Raw genomic sequence first — 18,836 nt, forward strand, 5'->3', positions numbered from 1 at the left:
CAGCTTTTAGATGACCCAGACTGGGTCAACTTTAGCAGGTGATTAGGGTTCTGCAAAGACGATAAATCCTTGAGTTATTTGGAATAATGTGATTTTATCTAGTCTTCATAAATGAAGATTGAGGTCTAATATAAAGCATGCTTGGTAAAGGAAAAACATTTCAATGATAAGTAAATGTATGAATAAACACATAAAACAATATTTAACCAAAAGTCAACCTTCAGAATATTTATGCAATTATGTAATCACCAGTAATGTAAAAACAATGACAACTAAAGAAAAAGTGAATTAGTAAAAAACAAATAAATAATGTAATGAATGAATTAATTAATGAATAGCTAACAAGTGCAAAGATGTAATGTGACTGGAATTGTCAAAGTCAGCTTGTAGCCATGAAAAAATGTAAAGGTACATAGAAATGGTGTTTTACTACTTACTGAGACATACCCTATGAACTATAAATTCCACTCCTAGGTGGGAAGAGTTGAACACAGAACCCATTCACCTGGCTCTCTCACTTGGGAACTGTGCAAAAAATTACGTTTTTCTTTCCCTCAAATTTTACTGCTGCTTCCAAGGACACTACCCTCTATATTCATGCTATCATTGTAGACTTGTAGCATGTGAACCCCTCTATTGTTCAAGTTTTTCTTCTTTTTTTCATTGCTCTTTTTCTCCCTACCCCCATATCATCCACCAATACTTATTTTGTATAGCAAAATCTACATACTCAGCAATCACCAGTCTTATATCTTACTATATCCATTTCCTACCTTGTGCATGACCACTTTGAGATCCCCTCCATCAAAACATCAATAGTCCAAAGTGATCAGAATGGGGGTAAAAATTGCAGAATATTAAATGTCAGTTACACAACAAGAAAGCTATAAAAAGTGGGCTTCATTTAAAGGTGAAAATAAAAAGAAAATCTTTAGACTTCACTAGTTAAAATAAAGGATCAAAAATTTATGAGTCTCAATAATTTGAATTATACTTGTGAGTCACATTATTGGGGGAAGGGATATAAGAACATTGCTGAAGAGTTTAAAGTTAAAACTGTTTTTTTTTTATGAGACAAAGAATAGTAAAATTAAAAAAAATATATATTAAAGTAATTGTGATATCATTTTCATAAAAATATATATACACATATTTATTCATAAATTGATTTAACCTTATAGACAGTTATAAGTGTCAATACATTTCTCGCTGGGCGAGGTCCTATTATTGGAAGAAAACTTTGCCTTAAAATAACCCCATACAGAGGCATTTAATGCAATTAACAGGCCATAAATAATAATAATAATAATAATAATAATAATAATAATAATAATAATAATAATAATAAGTGAGGTGGGGAGGATTTCAGGTTGTGAAGCATACCTGTAATATAAGTTACTTGAAAAGACATCACAGGAGAATTTTATACATTTTCTGAAGACATATATGTATATATTATTTATAAAAAGTGTTTATGAGTTCTGTAGTGAGGGTGCACAAGTCCAATACAAATGTTTTTTTTTTTTTTGAATTTTTTTTTGTTGTAGATGGACACAGTATTATTAGTAGTTTCTTTGTTGGCTTTTTTTAATATTTAGTTTTAGTTTTTGGTGGACACAACTTCTTTGTTTGTATGTGGTGCTGAGGATCGAACCTGGGCTGCCCGCATGCCAGGTGAGTGTGCTACAGCTTGAGCCACATCCCCCTCTTGGGTGGCTTTTTAATATGGTGCTTCATGTTCAACCAAGTACCTCATGCATGCTAGGGATGTTCTCTACCACTGATCCATAACCCTAGTCCCCAAAGTCCGTTGCTTAATGTATTTTTTTTGGTGGGAGTGTATGTGTGTAGTGCAGGGGATTGAATCCATGGCCTTATATAAGCAAAACAAGCACTCTACTGACTAAGCTATATTCTCAGCCCTGATCTGTAGTTGGTTAACAATGACAATGGAGCAGCCTGTCATTCAGACATTGATTCTGTGCCCACTTGGCTCAGATTGGAGGCAGTGCCTGAAGCCTTGACCAATCAGTCACTTAGGTGAGAACTGTCCAATCCTCATGCAGCCAGTGATGAGGGGGAGGGCTTCCACAATCTTCTGTTTCCTTGGTGTCTGGAACCCGCCATTTTTTCAATCTTTTTGTAGGCTTCTGTTCTGGATCCGGAGCCCAGGTGTCTGTGCTATGCAGAATCTGAAAACAAACCACAGGGAGAACGCAGAGAACCCTGAGAGCCAGGAAATGGTAAGTGTGCCTTGTTATATTGAGACTGTGTAGGAAGGGGGCTTAAAGCTGACAGGAGTGGCAATGGTGGAAACTGGCAGTCATGGCTAGGGACTCCTCGTGGTCCTCTCCAGAGTCTTGTGGCCAGAGGGTCTCTCTGTGGTAGCTTAGCCTTCACCTCTGACTAGTTTAGTGAGGCTTAGATCAGCAGTTGAAAACCTGCGCATTTTATTCCATAATTGTATGGTGTTTTCAGCTTCTTTCTAAAGCCCTTTGTGGGCTTCCATGTGCCATAAGTCCAGCATGTCTCCAGATTTCATAGTGAAGACTGAGATAATTACCAGGAGAGAACTACAAATCCATTTATTGTATTCATGCATGAGAGAGGCTGTTAATTTTAAGGCTTGTTACTCATGAGGGTTTGTTTGCTTGTTTGTTTATTATTATTATTATTATTATTATTATTATTATTATTATTATTATTGAGTGTATGTTGTTTTCTTTTTGGCACCATAAATTCAACCCAGAGGTGTTCATCCACAGATTCACATTCCCACCCCTTTTTTAATATTTTTATTTAGAGACAGGGTCCCTTTGAATTTCTTAGGGCCTCACAAGTTTGATGATGCTGGCTTTTAACTCATTCTCTTCATGAGTCCTGAGATTTTTAAATGTAGCAGAAGCAGTATCTCAAATCCAAAACAAAAATCTGAAATCCAAAACTTCAGTTTAGCTCTCCATAGGTCTTAGAATAAACCCCTAGTTTTCTAGCTCTCTGTTCCCATATCCAAAACTAGGGTTCTCTGTTCACAGAAAATAAGTATAAAATAGAATAGATAGTATAATAACCATGTAATGTGGATAATGGGCCTCACTCAAACACGCCTGGTGGCTAACCTAAAGATGTTAATGAGCACCATTAAGGCCTATTTCAAATGTAAAAGACCTTGAAGCCCACTTGTGGGAACACCTTCAACAAAGTCCTTTGTCCCAGGGGTGATCCCTGATTGAATTTGAAGAAAAAAAGATGGGTCATAGAAAGAATGAAAGTGAACCCATATAGTAGTCAGGATGCCTTTTCCAAAGCCTATTCTAAATGCATTATGCTTCCTGTTCTGCCCAAAATCATCTAAGATGTCACACAAAAATGAGTTTTTTTTTTTTTTTCCTGGTATCATTCCTCATACCACCTGGTGGGCGTTCTATTTCTTCTTGCTTAAATGGATTTTTTTTTCTTCAAAATTTATGAGACAAGCACTCAGATTCAATTTACAAACTGAGAAATTTTGGTTAATCTCAAAACTCCACTTTCAGCATTATTAATCATTTTCCCATGTTTTATTTCAAATGTATGCATCATTTATAATGTTTTTCTTCAAGAACTGGAGGGCATTTTTAAAAGATTTTAATTTATCATTCTGAGATTTTCATATGAGAAGAAAGCAGAATAAAAGTAGGTGACATTAAAAAGAATGAATCTCTCCTAAATGAGGTTTATGTGTCCCAATTAAGGATTTTTAAAAACTGTAATGGGTCATCAATTGAGGGTTTATTTATTTATTAATTTGTTTGTTTGTTTATTTATTTATGGTCAGGCAATCTGGGGTTGTGGATCAGTGGTAGAGCACTCACCTAGCACGTGCAAGGTCCTGGGTTCGATCCTCAGCACCACATAAAAATAAGTAAATAAAAAATAAATAAATAAATAACCCACACAAACATTCCAAATATTTCAGGAAACTCTTTTATTCTGGTGTGACAGGAAAAAAATAAAAGTGGGACTAAGTTGAATTTAAATTACATTCACTTTCAATCTCTCTCTCTCTCTCTCTCTCTCTCTCTCTCTCTCTGTGTGTGTGTGTGTGTGTGTGTGTGTGTGTGTACTGGGGATTGACCCCAGGGCCTCATGCTTAGAAGGCAAGCACTCTACAAGCTGAGCTATTTACTCAGCCCCATTTTTTTGGGGGGGAGACTGGGGATTGAAGTCAGGGGCACTCTACCACTGAGCCACATCCATACCCTTATTTTGTATTTTACTTAGAGACAGGGTTTCACTGAGTTGCTTAGTGCCTCACCATTGATGAGACTGGTTTTGAATTCATGATCCTTATGTCTCAGTCTTGTAAACAGCTGATATTACAGGCATGCACCACCATGCCTGGCCAACTTCAATCTTTTTTATTTTTTTTTTAAAGAGAGAGTGTGTGAGAGAGAGAGAGAGAGGGAGGGAGAGAGAGAGATTTTTTTTAATTAATATTTATTTTTCAATTTGGGGCGGACACAGCATCTTTGTTTGTATGTGGTGCTCAGGATCGAACCCGGGCTGCACGCATGCCAGGCGAGCCCACCACCGCTTGAGCCACATCCCAAGCCCCAACCAACTTCAATCTTAAGGGCTAAATTACACGCAATTTAGATCAAAGTCCATGTCAATATCTTGGTTATATATATATATATATATATATATATATATATATATATATATATATATATATTTGTTGATAGACCTTATATTCCAGTGACTCACATGTGCCAGAGAAGTGAGCTCCACTGAGCCCCAGCCCCAGCCCCCTGGTACATTTTTCATGGGGGATATTGGAGATTGAACTCACGAACACTTGGCTACTAAGACAAATCCCCAGGATTTTTTTTTTTTTACTTTATTTAGAGACAGGATCTCACTGTGTTTCTTAACACCTCACTTCTGCTAAGGCTGGCTTTGAAATTTTGATAATTCTTCCTCAGCCTCTTCAGCAACTGGGATTACAGGCTTGCACTAAAACACCCAGCATCTGGTACATTTTTAATACCTGTTTTATGTAGATTTTAACCAGTAGCCTTAACTTTTTTTCTAATATATATTTGATTTGAATCCATAACCCAGAAATCAGTGAAACAGAATCTATTTTTTATCTGCAACTCTGCTTTTGGTTATGTCAGTGTCTGAGTTAAGATTCCACATTAAAGAATTTACTATGTCTTGTGTTCTCATTCTGACCTCCCTTATGACCTAGTTCTGAGTTTTAGAATATCTGAAACAAGGTTCCCAGAGATTCCAAATTTTTTGGAGTATTTAGAAAACACCACTCTCTGAGTCTTGTCTTCTAGGGACCACTTTGAATTTTAAGTGTGTAGCTTCTGAAGGGATGGACTAATTGGATGCTTTGCAACTGGAAGGCATTTTCTGATATACTTTCTCTCTAGAAGGTACTTTATTTGTTTCCTTTTATTAGATACTGTGAACAAAGGTGCAATAAAAAATAGATGTGCGGCAATATATTTAGCAAAAGGATTCCAAATTTTTTACATACATACCAAAAGTTGTTATTATTACTGGATTGTATGGCATTTTTAATGACAATTATTATTATTATTTTTTATTTATTTAAATACTGGAGGTTAACCCCAGGGCACTTTACCAGTGTGCTACATACCCAGTCTCCAACACTTTTATTTATTTATTTATTTTTTAGAGAGTGTTTTACTGAGTTTCTTAGGACGTTGCCAAGTTCTTGAAGCTGGTCTTTAACTTGAAAATAAATCCCTAGTTTTCTACCTCTTATTCTCCTAAGCCACTGGGAGTACAGGCATGTACGATTTTGCACTGCTACCCCAAATTATTCCTAGTGGATTATGTGGCATTTTTAATTGGGGCTTTTAAAGAACCTTAACACTTTTATAAAAAATATATTTATTAAATTTATATTGTCACCAATATTTTTACATATTTTTGTACCCTTGAATCCCTATTAATTATGAGATATTTGCTTGGTTTTGTATGGTTTGGTGCTGGGTATTGAACCCAGAGTTGCATACCACTGAGATACATCCACATTCTTTTTTATGTTATATTTTGAGACAGACTCTCATTAAGTTGATTGTAGCCTTGTTATGTTACTGAGGCTGTCTTTGTACTAACAATTCTCCTGTGTCATTTCCCATAGCTTCTAGAATTTCAGGCATATGCCACCACACATGACAATTTTAGATTTTTATAATAGCCATTCCAACAGCACTGCATAGGCTGAATAAAATCTATTTGATTAATGCATTGAATCCCTGAGGGAAGTTTATGTGAAGTGGCCAGTGTAGGAGTGTTGTGTAAAGATTAGCAAGGATTGTGGAATGTGATAGACACTACTATCTAAAGTACATATATGGGGCTGGGGATGTGGCTGAAGTGGTAGTGCACTTGCCTGGCATGCGTGCAGCTAGGGTTCTATCCTCAGCACCACATACAAACAAAAATGTTGTGTCCGCAGAACACTAAAAAATAAAAATAATAAAATTCTCTCTCTCTCTCTTTCTCTCTCTCTCTCTAAAAAAAATTAAGTACATATATGAAGACAGGAATTGATGTGAACATACTTTATATACAAACAGAGGTATGAAAAATTGTTTTATATGTGTAATAAGAATTGTGATGCATTCCATTGTCATGTATTTAAAAAATAAAACAAAAAAAATCTTTATGTTTATTGCTGAGTATCAAACTCAGTGCTTTGCACATTCTAGCAAAGTAGTCTACAACTGAGACACAACTCCAGCCCATGTACCCAGCTTTTTATACTCTCTTTGTAGTAATCAGAAACAACTTTAAAAATTAAAATTGCATTTATATCACTTTTCCTAGTATGGTAATGTATTACTAACTAAACTTATTCTTAGTATTTAAAAAATAATAATATAATGGATGACTGTTATTTTTTCCAGGGATTATTTTATCACTTCTTTAGGCCTTGGTGAAGGTCTTTTTTTTCAGAATATAGATTCCTTCTATTAACAAATGGGTCCATGCTAACTGTGTTGAAAATAGTGATTCTAAAACTTCACACAATGCACACATTTCCAAGAGTATAGGGGAAAGGGAAAGACAATATTCACAACCAAGAAACCATTTCCCATGGAAGCACAGTATCAGTGTGCAACCTGGAGTGTAATCTAGATCTTTCAGTGGTAAGGGTGTTTAAGAAACACAACCATAGGTTTTTGGGATCCTCTAAAGTACACTGAATGGCTTTAAATCACGTACTCTTCTTCAAACTAAAATTTCTGCTACCTACTTAAAAAATAAAGCACTATGAATGAGAAAGGTGAATGAGACTTAAGTTCTTTGGAGGTACTGAGGTTGACATTTAATTATAGTTTATAAATAGTCAAATAAGAAGTGCCTTTGAGTTGTCTCAACTTTTCCAACACATGATATAGAATACTTAGGTGAACTGACATGAAATAATGAAAATGCATTTCAGGGAAGTGATATCACAGAAATTTTCAGGGTAGAATCTTGGCAATGTGGGAAAAATATATTAATATATATATGTTTTTCTATAGAAAAAAAATAAGTGATAAGTACATGAGTATGAGGGTAAATTCAGTGTGCCTCATGCATTGTAGGTTGAAGGTAATGATAAAGTAGTAACTGAGGAGATCCAGAACTCTATAATCCTGGGAGACATTAATAGCAATTTAGAAAAAGAAAATATAGTTAAATCCCTTTAGATTTACCTCTGTCCTCTGTTCCTCTTATGAATTTGATTCTGTCAAATGAGATTATGTGGGTATAGTTCTCTCTGAATTTATGTTTTCTTTTGTTTTTAGGATTTTGTCAGCTATGTCATGTAAAGCCCTGTCTTAAACTCACTTTGGGGGCTCTTTTACATCCTGTTCTGGACTGCAGAGCAGAGACTCACCTAACTCATTCTGTGCAATGAATTGACTTTTGTCAATCTTTGCAAACAATGGTTGGAAGAACAAGCATATTGGAGTGTCTTTCATATCCTATAATATGGTTGTCAGACCCTGTGGGTTAAAGGGTAGTTACTTGCTATGTTTGCAAAATCTTCCCTATGAGAAGGGCTTATCTATATATTTTTTTTTGTTTTGGAAGCCCCATAAACACAGAAGAGAAGCATTTATAGTCACAAACAAAGGAATGCCAGAAGCTATTAGATATGAGAAAATACAAAAATAAATAAAGTCTTCTCTTAGAGCTTTTAGAGGTAAAAAGTGTATTTCTGTTTTGTGTAAGGAAACGAAAATTTCTCTTTGGCCTGAAAATATTTTGATGTTTTAAACTTGCTTGTAATTTCTACCTGTGTTTGAATTCACCTATGCCTGGCTATCCCTTACCAGATAACAACCCTCTCTAAAACCTTACTGGTGCCTCATAAATTCTGGCTCCTGCTGACCAAATAACAATTCTCTCTAAATTTCAGTGGCAACTTATAAATTCTAATGTCTGGAGCTGAATTTATTTTCCACCTTGAAATGTTAGCCACATAGATCCTTAACCTGCTATTTGCCTTTGTATTATGATTGTCAAAATCTTGTTAGCTGTAAGTACCTTAGACACCCACCTCCTTTGTAACTTTTTGTGCTGTAAAAACGTTTTCCTGATGATCAGGTGGATGATCTCTAGCATGGAATCTTGTAAGAGACAGTCCTGGCCAGCTTTTGTGTACACAATACAATCTTGATTTAATTTGATTTAAAATTTGAGTTGGTGGTCGTTTGTGTTTTGGTTTAACATTAACCTTTTTTTAAATGTCACTGTAAATAAAACCAAAGAACACAACAAAACTCCTGTAAATGAGCCAGGTGCATAAAAATAGTCATTCTTTACTGAAAGCACAGTATTCATTATAGAAATGATATAAGCTTAAAAATTAATTAAAAGATATCTCAAATATCAAGTGAGTTTAGGAGTTAGAATTTTTTTTCTTTCAGAATATAGGTAGTAAAATAGGACAAAAGAGAAAATGTGAAGCATAAATATATTAAGTAATATGCAAAAAATCACCAAAATATTTATTACAAAAAAAAAAAAAACATATCTACAGAAATGGTTCAAAAGAAGCAGTCTTTTTGTCAGGAATAAACATTTGGACAGGAATGGAAGTTTTGGTTGTCTTTTTAAGTAGTTTTACTCCTAGTGAATAATCTTTTCACTATTTCTGCATTTTTCTGGTTGAAATTAATTATAATTCATATATCTGCAAAAAAGGTACTGAATGCAGAAAAATATTATTGCTCATGTTTAAATCACCTCCATTATTTGATCTTTCCCTTTTTAAACCAAAAATCTGCATAAAACCATCTCTTAATAAATATCTCTATCTCTGTATATTAGCAGCAACTGAGTTATAAAATTTGCTATGATCACTTGTCTCTTCATGTACTTAGACTATGAATTTGCTATTTAGCACTTAGGTATAAATCTCTATGATGTTCTCTAGTTATTTATGTCACTTTGCTAAGTTTTATACCAAGCTCTTAGTATGTGCCTTAATTACTCTGTGTAGCAATGTAGGATTTATGTCTCATTTGTGACACTTTGTTCCCAGAACTGTGTCTAAAGGGATATTGTAAAAATGATTATTCAGGAAAAAAAATCTATCTAATATTATATTTTATTTTATATTTATTTATATAATTATGTATACATATTTTTATTATTTAGAAACACCCTTTGGTCTGAAACTACAGTGATACTAGTGTATTTTAGCTTGAATTGGTTGTGAGAATCAAACTAACAAGACTTTTATGTGTGTTGGTTGGTGATTTCTGCAACCTCAGGAACCTAGTGAATAATAGCAGAAATAAATAAGTAACTCTTTAGTTTGAGGCAGAACCACCAAACTAGATGATGTTTTGCTTCTGCTTTCTATCTCAATTATCAGAAACATACCTTTAAATTTACATGGAACTCTTTTGGAATTCTGTTCTGTTAGTTCTTCTAAAAAATCAATGAAACTGAAAATAATGCAGGAAAGATAAATAATTAATTTCAAACAATTCATTTCTTAAAATAAATAATTTTTTTCAAATCACCAAAAATTCTGAAAAGTTACAAAAGTTAAAAGCTTTAGAAATATCCTAATGCAATTTCTCTTTTGCTCAGAACAGTAGACTATATCTCCAACTCATTCTTCTCTAGAATTGGACTGTGTGCAAATATAAAAAAAAAAGTTCTAAGATGCCCCAAATGGCTTATAAGTTTTAAAATCCTGAAAGGAGCTCAAATCTGCCATTTTTCTACTTTACAAAATACAAAATCTTAAATTTGTATACTTAACAAACATTTGCAGAAGTGTAATTCAAAATGACCTAAAAAAATGGAAAATATCATTGAAGGACTGACCCACTGAACATGAGGGACTTATAATATTGAATCCCTTATATTAAATGTCTTTTTATCATTGTCAAAATTTTCCATGTTTATATTATCAATATATTAATCAAAAATTTTATGCATTTAATAACAAATATCTAATTTCCTATTTTATTCAGTCTTTTAAAAATTAGTAGTAATTAATATTAATAATTTAATTCTCATACTTGTGAAAGTATGAAACATATACGTTAAAAGCCATGGCTATAGCAAGTGAAAAATCCAGCCTAATTTCCTTTTAAGATTGGGAGCCATCTCATCACAAAGGCATGAAAAGTTAATTTCTGCTTCATTATAAATTACTGTGATTTGCTTGAAATGCCTACCAGTGCCTTGAACTCACCCATGTCTGGTTTTCCCTGATGAGAAAACAACCCTCCCTGAAACTTTAGTGATGACTCATAAATTCTGGCTTTCCCTGACCAAATAAAAACTCACTCTGAAACTTTAGTGGTCTATCATAAATTCTGATGTTTTGATCTAAATTTACTCCCTAAGTGCTAAATCATTTAGACCATTAATCTACTATGTGTCTTTGTATTATGCTTGTGAAAATCCTGTTATTCGTGTAAGTTCTCAAGTCACCCCCCTTTTGTAACTTTTTGTGCTATAAAACTACAGTCCTAGAGATCTGGAGTGCTGAATTCTTTTTCCATGGGTTTCAGGAGAGACTGATATGCTCAAATGCGGGACCACCAAAAGACCACCAGAGACCAATATGTAAGCACCAAAGAGGTGTTTATTCCAAGCTAGCTCAGTCCTCCAGGCACACAGAAACTGGTGGCTTAGAGGCCCTGAGCCTGGGGTTTGCAGCAGTTTTATAACTCTTTGGGAAAGGCAGGAACCCCACATACATCATAGCATCTCTTAGCAAATCATCACACACCTTGGGAAAATCATAAACAACTCTAAAACATGATTAGCACATTCACTGGTGGGAACAAGTTGGGTAAGCATGATTGGTTAGTACAAGATGGGGATTCATTTGAACAGATTGGCTTAGGCCATGAGGGGATTATATGCTGAACTATATGGTTTCCCAAAATTTTATCAATCACCATAAACTACTGGAAGTTTCATTTGGAATCCCAGGAATTTTCCCTGTCTCATGCTGATTGGTGGCTGCTAGGGGGTTGTTATGGATCCCCACCTAGCCTGACTGAGTCTGGGACACCAGGCACAGCAGATCTCTCCTGTTATTTGTAGATAAACAACTCAGCAGGTTGGGTATGAGCCTAGGAGTGCTCTGTGTGTCTTTCCAAGGACAAGAGTCATGCCCCCTTCCTTGGACAGTCTTTGCTCTGAGGTAGAGGATGGTTTCTCACCTTGTACCTTATGTTTTTTATATATTTTTTTAGATGTAGCTGGACACAATACCTTTATTTCACTTATTTATTTTTATGTGGTACTGAGGATTGAACCCAGGGTCTTGCACATGGGAGGTGAGCACTCTACTGCTGAGCCACAATCCCAGCCCCTTATGTGTTGTTTTTGTTGGGCATTTTTACTTTAGGGGTTTTCTTCCCAGTTCAAAGTTCAACCTGTAACATAAAAAGAACAGAGATCAAAAAATAAATAAATAAAATTTGATAATTATTGTCATTTTATATTAATTCCTTAATAATATACAAGCATATATAATCCATAAACTGAAATGACTTTATATGTAAGTTTAAATGAAAATGTTCTGTTGGTTGGGTTAGTTCCCACTAATGGGAAAACAACCTTGCCTCAAAATAATAGCAGCCTGAGACTCTTGGGTACATTTCTCAGTTTAAAAAAAAAACACAGCACTCAACGACCTGAGATTCTAGCCCTTATTCATGCCTGGATTGGATAATATTCCCTGTCACTCAAAAAAGGGCTCACTTCTCTCAGATTCATGATCTGAAGCCCCTTCCAATCAAAAGCTTTTTGTGGGAACTGTCCAATCATGTGTCATCAGGGGGGAGGAGGGTTGGCTTTCACTTCTTATCTCCTGAGTCCTCCATTTTTGCCATCTGTAGTCTCATACTTCAGAGTCACAGGTTGTTCTGCTGTGCAGGAACTGAGGATCCCAAGTAGCCCTACTCCTGAGAACCAGGAAATGGTGAGTGTGCATTGGCCTAGCAAGAGAGGCTGGGGGAGGAAGACTATTGGAACCACAAGACTGGCTGTGTTGAAAACAGGAGCTAGCACATTGGGACTCTGGGCAGTCTCTGGAGTCTGCAGGCTTTACTCCTCCACTTGGCCACTATGTCCTCAGACCTGCTGGCCAACCAGGTGGGGAACATGTCAGTGGCAGAGACTCTTTGCTGCCTTCCTTATGCTCAAAGGGCATCCTCAGAATCTGCATAAAATATTATGTGGCAGGAGTGTTCCTGCAGCCCAGTGTCTTACCAGATGCTGGAGATTGACATGTGGAATAATTATCAAAATCAAATCTCCAAGGTCCATTTTCCGGCAGGAAAGGAGCTGTCATTTTTGGGTACCTAAATTCCTTTTTTAGCTAGCTAATTTTCATTTTGACATTCTTTTATTTTTACTTTCTTCATTATTATTATTTTGTTTAAAGTTAGGTGAACTCGGGATACTGTACTACTTAGCCATATCCTTGGTAGTGGAGCCAGATTTACAGATAGGTAGTTAGTGTAGTTAGGTAAATTGGGTCTAATATCCAGTAAAATCAAGAATAAACACCATATTGAGGATGGAGTCCAGGATAGGGGGAATTGAAAATGTCCCCAAGGCCCTGAGCCCATCCCAAGAAAATTTTAATGAAGCAGCTCACCGCAAACATGGAGATGCTAATCCAATAGACTTTCATGCCCAGATTGCTCCTTCAGCCCACCTGTCCTCCACACTTTGGGCCTTCCCACCTACATTCCAACACTGCAAGAAAACAGAACAAAGGACAGCAATGTGACAGGAATGCAGGATAGCTGAAGGAAGACCGTAGCTATAAAAAAGCTAAAAAGACCTTAGTTTAAAAAAAATCCCTTTCATGGATTCTACCTCTTGGGTCCCCTTTTTCTTCGGGGGAGAAGTCCTTTCTACTGTCCTTTAATAAAGCTTCTACTTTCCACTCTAAACTTGCCTTGGCACACTTCTCTGATGTTATACTTCAGCATTGGGGAAGCAAGGACTCTTCACCAGTAAACAGCCCTAACAGGTTTAAATTTATTTTGAGAAAGGTCCTAGCTAAGTTGCTGAGATTATTTTTGTTATGGTTTGATTTATCTAGAATTTGCTATTGCAATAAACCATAGTGTTTTTACATACATATGTATTCATATGGGAATCTTATTTATATTGTGATTCTTTATTATTGTAATATTATATTTTCACAATATATATGAATAGTAGGCCATGATAAGTTCTTTTTTTGCTCTTATAATTGAAAAGATTTTTGGCTAAAGTTACATATAACTTTGTAGATGAATTTTAAAAATTTATGCTTTGGTTTCTTACTTCATTTAAAGTAAAGCTTGATGATTTTTTTTATTATTACATTATTGTTGTATTTAATAGTCAGTTTATTTGACATAACCATAAAACATGAAATATAATTTGCTCCCCTTCAATATTCAGTAGTTCCCCTTTCCCTATTCTCTAAGTTTCTTCTATCATATATTTATTTATAGTTTTTTAAATTATTGCTTTATAGAATACACATAAAAGTAGACTTCACTGTGATATATTCATATTTGTGCATAGCAGTTTTGGTGAGATCTATTGTCAGTAAATTTGGGGGAAATGATAACCTTTGTAATGATGAGTTTTCTTATTTACATGGGATGTATAATTCAGTCTTTTATGTGCTTTGTGTGACTTTTATTTTCTCATAAGTTCTACATATTTTGTTTCTAAAAATGTACATATGTGAAATACCACTTTCCTAAGGCACCTATGTAAAATTTATACATAGTGTTTTATGCTCTTTTTTAAACTGGATATATTATGAAATGTGACTGGCCCCAGTGACCATTTTTCCTACAGATTATTATTTATCTCTTCCAAGATGTATATTGTATTGAGCCATGCCCTTGGGCTTCAAGTGTTTGGATGAGTACCATTGCATACTTACATGTTCTCATGATCACATATGCTCTAATTTCAGTAAGTCTCTGTGATGGGGAGTATCGTGTATATTCAATAGCAAAATAGTTTCCACAAATAGATACTAATTTAAACTACTTTTGAGTTAATGATTATTAATTTGTTTTAAATGTTCATCAACATTACTTAATTTTTCCCATGATGGGTTTTTATTTTATATTTCTTAAATTTCTAAATATTTTGAATTTTTATAGTTAATAAACATATTTCATGTATAAATTTGAAGTTCAGACTTTTGTCTTTTATATATTTTTGGCTTAAAAGATGAGAAAAGGATCCAAAAATGCAGCTAGAGATTGATTTGAAAACAAAACAAAACAAAAAAAACAAAAAAAAAAAAAAAAAAAAAACAAACCAAGGTTTAAATTATTTTTAATTGACTTTTTTCTTTACTCATCATTTATTTTAGGTTTCTTGTATGATTGTAAGGGTAGGTTATTTAAAGTGGATTCTAGGACTTATCTTTGTTAATTACTACAGGAAAAATAAATAAGAAATTTCTCTACACTATGGCTGCAGGAAAATGAATAAATTTCTTTAAAATCATATGGTAATAAAATTGTTAAATGACATACTTACTAAACATCCACTCCTTAAAAATTTTTTTTTCTGTAATATTTTTGGCAGAGAATCATGAATTCTATTATCTGGATTTTGGGATTTAATATAAAATCATATGGAATAAAATTTGGCCAATCCTAGAAATATTCATACATAAATTGTTGTTTACTTAATGACATGTTGTGGAGATAGCAACTAATGAACATATTTATTTTTAGAAATAGTTACTTTTTTTGCTTTTCAGTTTCTAATAAGCCTTTTAGGTTTATTTCCTTCCTGAGTCACTCAGGGCCACTGATGTTTTTTTTTTTTTTTTTTTTTTTAATTCTGTAATCTCCAGGCATTTACCCTTCTAAGAAATCTTGTCTTGTGAGCTCTGTTTCTGAAGAGTTTCTTAACATGAAAGAAAAAAAAAGTCTTTATGTTGCCCCCGAAATGTATTCTCAATGCACTCTCTTCAAAATGGAGAGAAAATAATATTTCCTCAGACTGACATCCCTGTGTCAGGAGCTAACAATACATTGATGGTCTTTGAAGAAATTTCATACAGTTCTGTCTCTGGGTAGTTTTCTGTGGGATGCTGAATTGCCATTTAATATCCAGATACCCATGTTTTTTCATCTGTACTATGGGAATAATTTTAGAGGGAACAGATGAATAATGTTCTTCATGAGGCTATGAATACCTGTATGTTCTGTAGTGCACAGCTGACAAAGCCCCTGGAATACACTGTGCCATTCACATGAATTTTCTTTCAAAAGCTTGCAATAACCTTTTCACTTTAGGCATCCATGTCATCCACATTCCCAATTATAAAAGTTTGAATCTTTCTTTTCTGAATTCCACGTTTCGTTTCTCTTGTGGTACAATGTGGTACAAATAACTATGTTTTTTTTTCTTTCTTTTACACTGTGTTTCTAATAAAAATGTTCTCTGCTCCAAACCTATATTTCCCATGTCCAGCTATGTTTAGAAAGTGACATAGATAATTTATTTGATATTTTTTTTTCTGTGAGGCCTGTTTAATTATTTAGGGAATTTTTAAAAATTAAGGTAATACCCAAATATGACATTTTAGAAAAGGCAAAACTATGGAGACAGTAAAAAGATCAGTGGTTGCCAGGGATTGGTGGGGAGGGAAAAATGAACAGGTGGATCATGCAGGACTTTTAGGGCAGTGAAACTATTTTGTTTGGTACTGTAATAGTGGGTACATGTCATTTACATTTATCAAAATTCACAGAATGTGCATCACCAAGAGAGAACCCTAAAGTAAACTATGGAGTTTCGGTGATAACATATCAGTGTAGGTTTGAGTGTGACAAATGCAGGCTCTGGTGGGGACTGGGACAACTATATGTGTGGGGCACAGGGCATGGATGGAAATAGTCTGTACTTTCTGTTCACCTTTGCTGTGAATCTAATACTTCTGTAAAAAATACAGTATATTGGGCTGGGGATGTGGCTCAAGTGATAGCACGCTTGCCTAGCATGTGTGAAGCACTGGGTTCGATTCTCAGCACCACGTAAAAATAAAATAAAGGCACTGTGTCCACCTAAAACTAAGAAATAAATATTTAAAAAAATAAAAAAAATTAAAATACAGTATATTAAAAATGTTAAAGCAATGTACTGGAGGGTTAAGAGCCGGACTTAGATATTAGACTGTTTGGGCTTCAGTCTAATTCACAGACTACTGAGTGGCCTTAGACAAGTCTTAACTCTCAGGGCCTCAGTTTCCTCAACTATAGAACTACTTCAGTGATCTAAGATTAAATGAATCATACAGGCAGTTAGCATAGTGTTGACACACTGGGGACATTAAATAAATCTTAGCTACTTTTGGAAATTTTAAATAAAAAAACAATTAAGAAAAGTTTTGACCTTTTAGGTAAGTTTTAGGCCCCTAATTCCTATAGTGAATCAAGAGACTTATTTTGATGTTAAATACATGCATTGACATTTTTTCTCCACTGTTCACATGGTACCACACTTTATCTTTTTCTTACAACAAATGAGTACCTATAACCAGGAAAAAAATTTGTTCCCTGCACCAAGATAGGAAGATCAGCTGCCCAAGACAGTGGTTTCTCTGCATAATTCCTGTCGGTCACCTAGATTCTAATGAATCCTACTGGATCTCCCCATCCCAATGCTGAGGTTCATTTGTTGGACAGCCATAACTGCTCCTAGGCCCTCTCTTCTGAGATCCAAGCCTATGTATTCAACTGCCTGGTGGACATTTTATTTAGGTGCCTCAAAGAGTTGAATTCATGACCCCTCCACTTTTACACCAGCCCTTCTTATTTCCCCCCTCAATGAATGACCCATCATCCACTCAGATGTGGAAATTAGCAGCCTAGGAATCTTCCTGGATTCCTTTCGTTTACCCTACACAACCCCCCCCCCACCACTCAACTTAAGTCATTCTACTTTTACAAATATTGCTAAGATCCATGTGTCTCTTTCCTTCTCGATCTCCACTGAATTCAAGCCATCATAATCTCTCAGCTGGACTGCTGCCACTGGCTCCTAATTGGTCCCCGAGTCTTCTCACCTTTTTTCACTCTTTCTCCACACTATAGGTTGAGTGTGGAGAATTCAAGTTTCAGAATTCCTGTCCAGGACAGCTGACTAGGGACACCCTGGTTGCAGTTAACTATTGTGTTCCTGCTGCGACCAAGTATTTTTTTTTCTAATGACTAAATAACATTACTTTTATTTCTGAGAAAAGGAGCCTTGTGGGAGGCGATCTTTGCACGTGATCTGAGTTACCTCCCTGGCAAGAGGGAGAGTGAGAGGCGCTTAAACACAGCGGTGTTAAAAGCCTTCCCCACCCTTTCCCAGGTCCGAGGGCTTGTCTGTGCAGTGACGTGCCTGGCCACTGACCTGAAGACCCAATCGCCGCCCCTGACCTTGGGATGCTGCCCCCCTTAACCTTCATTGGATGGGATTTTCCCTGGAATTTTTGTTCTCCAATAAAATCTCACTCCCTGGCATGCTCTCCCTCTCTCACTAGTCTCTTCTGTAAACCTCACCACCGCATTAGGTGGCTAGAGGCGGGAGCTAGGAGAAGCCATCTTGGAGCTGTGTTAAAGGTAATGAGAGTCTGTCTCTTTAATTTAAAACTCACTAGCAATTTCTTATGAACCGAACCTTCTTTCATGAAGCTCGCGCTGGTCGCGTGGCAGAGAGACTGGTTTACTTTAACTTCTGGTAACCATAAACTGCAACCCATATATTCAGGAGGAGATAATTGGTATTCTGAATACAAATCTTCCAAATATGCATGAACTGGGACACGCTTTTTTAAAAAAAGGTATAAGGGAACATTTTGAACCAAATAAGACCTTGAAGATGAATCAGTCTAGACCAGGGGTCTGCCAACCAGCCTGCTATTTGTTTTTATAAATAAACACATTAGAAAGAAGTCACATTCACTCATATATTGTTAATGCTATTTACAAGTGTACTACAAAAGCAGAGCTGAGTAGTTGCATGCAACAAATCATACAGCTTACGAAGCCTAAAATACCTGGCCCTTATAGAAAAAAATTGGCTGAAGGAAAAAAGTACTCTTGAGGTTTGTCACCCTGGGTTGTACATCAGAGACCCCTTGTAGAAGGGGTCACCTCAGGGATTCTGCTTCAATTGGTCTGCAGTTAAGATCCAAGTACTGTAACTAAAAACTTAAATTTCTCCTCAGTTGCTGAGATTACACAGGTGTGCATCATCATGCCTGGCTTGTGTCCCCTTTTTAAAATAACAACTACTAACATCTA

Source organism: Marmota flaviventris, chromosome 12 (genome assembly GCF_047511675.1).
Source record: "Marmota flaviventris isolate mMarFla1 chromosome 12, mMarFla1.hap1, whole genome shotgun sequence".
Lineage (NCBI taxonomy): Eukaryota > Metazoa > Chordata > Mammalia > Rodentia > Sciuridae > Marmota > Marmota flaviventris.